General features: G+C 50.2%; 1 pseudogene; it reads left to right on the top strand.

The window, feature by feature from the left end:
- The first annotated feature begins 2,405 nt into the window (after positions 1-2,405).
- LOC148808590 (U2 spliceosomal RNA) lies at positions 2,406-2,582 on the top strand (annotated as a pseudogene).
- The last annotated feature ends 315 nt before the right edge of the window (positions 2,583-2,897 follow it).

Below are 2,897 nucleotides of genomic sequence, written 5' to 3'. Positions count from 1 at the left end.
TTTGGTACGTAGGTGCCAGAATTATATTGACCAGCATGAGACGTGTTCTGCCTTCTTCTTTCAGCAGGTGAGGGTGAGACAGAGGGGGACAGTGATTAAAGCATTGCGCACTAGGGACGGTGATGTGGTGCATACGAACACAGAGATGGTGGAGTGTGCAACAGAATTTTATTCCAAGCTGTTTGAGGAGAAAGTGGTTGATGAAGGACTGGGGAATTATTTCTTGAGTTTTCTGAGAAACCGGTTGTCTAGCAGTGTGAAGGAGACCTTGGAGAAGCCCCTCACTTTAGAGGAATTGGAAAGTGCTCTAAAGTCTCTCAAGGATGGGAAGGTCCCAGGGGTGGATGGGCTCCCTAGGGAGTTCTATGCCGCCTTTTGGGATCTGCTGGGACCAGAGCTCCTTGCTGTCCTGAATGAGATCTACAGGGATGGCAAGTTGAGTAGGACTATGAGGGATGGTTCGATAGTGCTTTTGTTTAAAAAGGGGGATATGACGGACTTAAAGAACTGGAGACCAATCACCTTGTTGTCCACGGATTACAAGCTGGTTGCTAAGGTCCTCGTGAGCCGTTTGAGGACTGTGATGCCGGATTTGGTACATTCGGACCAAACCTGCGGAGTCCCGGGGCGATCGATTTTTTGGAACCTAGTTCTGGTCAGAGATGTGATCGCATGGGTGGAAGCTCAGAGGATCCCTTTGTTGCTGGTGAACGTGGATCAGGAGAAGGCTTTTGATAGAGTTCATCACGGGTTTTTATTTAGGATTTTGGCACATTTAGGGTTTGGGGTTTTTTTTTGCGTTGGTTAAGGATTTTGTACACAGAGGTAGGTAGCAGGGTGGTGGTTAATGGGCATAGGGGGGAGTGGTTTTTGCAGTCTTCTGGGGTGAGGCAAGGGTGCCCTCTGTCCCCCTTGTTGTATGTGCTGTTTGTAGAGGCTTTGGCATGTTGCTTGAGGGCAGACCCGGCGGTGCATGGGTTGTGGCTACCAGGGAGCGGAGGTGAGGTACTTAAAATCCTGCAGTACGCAGACGACGCCACACTGTTTTTGACATCTGAGAGTGGTGTGAGGCAAGCGCTGCACAGGTTCGGGCAGTTCGCAGCTGCCTCTGGGTCCAAGCTTAATGTGCAGAAGTCGGTGGCAATGGGGTGTGGCGGGTGGAGTACAGTGTGGTCGGTGCCGGGCGGGCTACAAGAATCTGAGAATGGGGTAAAGATTTTAGGGGTAGTTTTTCAAAAGAAAGGGAACGAGTTGCTTAATTGGAACTTGGTGTTTGCACGAGTGAGGGTGAAGTTTGGGTTGTGGAAGTCACGGCGGTTGTCCTTCTTGGGGAAGGTGATTGTTTTGAAAGCCGACGTTTTGCCAGCTTTAATGTATCTGGCTTATGTATATCCACTGCCAAAGACCTTTAGGAGACTGTTGACACGGATGGTCTTTGAGTTCATGTGGGGAGGGAAATATGAATACGTCAGGAGGGACATCATGTATATGGAGGTCAGTGAAGGTGGGAGGGGGGTCCCCAACTTCTCCCTCAAACTAGACTGTGTGTTTTTTTCAGGGTTGTGTAGGGTTCTTGGTGGAGGTGCTGGGGGGCGGTGCAAGAGTTTTGTGTGTCTGTGGTTTGAAGAGTGTATGAGGACAGTGTATGGGTGGTCGAATGCGAGGCCGCATGCAGCGTCAGCTCCCGCTCATTATAGGAGAGCGAGAGAGTTGAGGAAAGAAACGTTTCCTTTTGGGGACAAGGATGTCTGCCAGGACCATAGGAAACTGTATACATTGGTGATGGAGACTCGGAAGGTTACTCCGGTAGTATTGGGTATACGGACGGAGGTGTGGACCCGTGTTCAGCCTAAGGGGTTAGATCACGGCTTGATGGATCTGAACTGGAGGATCGTCCATGACAGATTGCCAGTGCGGCAGGTGCTTTATAGGCATAAGCTGTCTAAAACTAGAACTTGTCCAAGGGAGGGGTGTTCTGCAGAGGAAACAGTGCGGCACACTTTTTGGGAATGTGTTTTTGTTCGGGGACTATGGGGGGAATGTCAAGATGTACTGTTACAACTGTGTCCTCTTTTTGTTTTGTCATTTGATGTTATAAGATGGGGGTTCGTGTGCACTAATGTTTCATTGACAACAAGATTTCTGGGCTGGCTGCTTGTAAGCCTAGTTAAACAGGTGGTTTGGGACTCCCGTGAAGACACAGTCAAGAGGAATGTCGAGTGGTCGGTGGGGAGGGCAGTAGGGAGGGTAAAGGGGTTGGTGCGAGGGAGGGTTTTGAGGGATGTGCAGAAATATGGCTATTTTGCTGCCAGGGAGAAGTGGAAAAGCCTTTTTGAATTCTAATAGGTGGACCTTTGTTTCTGTATAGTGTTGTACTGTTGGTGTGTTGATTTGCTGTGTGTGAAATAAATTTTGTTAAAAAAAAAAAATCTGTTCTTATCAGTTTAATATCTGATACGTCCCCCATCGGGGGACCACATATTAAACGGATTTTTGGAACAGGGAGCTGGATCAGGAGCTTGCTCCGTCCTCTCCACGCATCGGCCCGGTATTGCAGCGCCTCCGGGAACGGTGCACTACCTTCTCTCAGCGGTGAAAAGACAGACGTAGCTAGCAAGCAAGCGAGGTGGACCGGAGCTCCTTCCTCTCCGGTCTCGTCTCTCGTCCATCTGTGTGTCTCTGTGTCTCTCTCTCTCCCCCTCCCCGTTCCCGTGCTCCCTCCGTGCACTTTCCCGCGCCTCGACTCTCTCGGCAAGCAGGCCGGCCCCCTTTTCGGCTCCCGTGCGTTTTCCCTCCAAAAAACTTAGTTTTTTCCTCCTTTTTCCAGGGAGGCAGGCGTGGCTTGTGTGTGTGTGTGTGTGTGTGTGTGTGTGTGTGTGTGTGTGTGTGTGTGTCCC

Source organism: Atractosteus spatula, unplaced genomic scaffold, assembly GCF_055471065.1.
Source record: "Atractosteus spatula isolate fAtrSpa1 unplaced genomic scaffold, fAtrSpa1.hap1 Scaffold_21, whole genome shotgun sequence".
NCBI lineage: Eukaryota > Metazoa > Chordata > Actinopteri > Semionotiformes > Lepisosteidae > Atractosteus > Atractosteus spatula.
The sequence above is the reverse complement of the archived record's forward strand: the minus strand, read 5'-3'. Positions and strand labels throughout refer to the sequence as shown.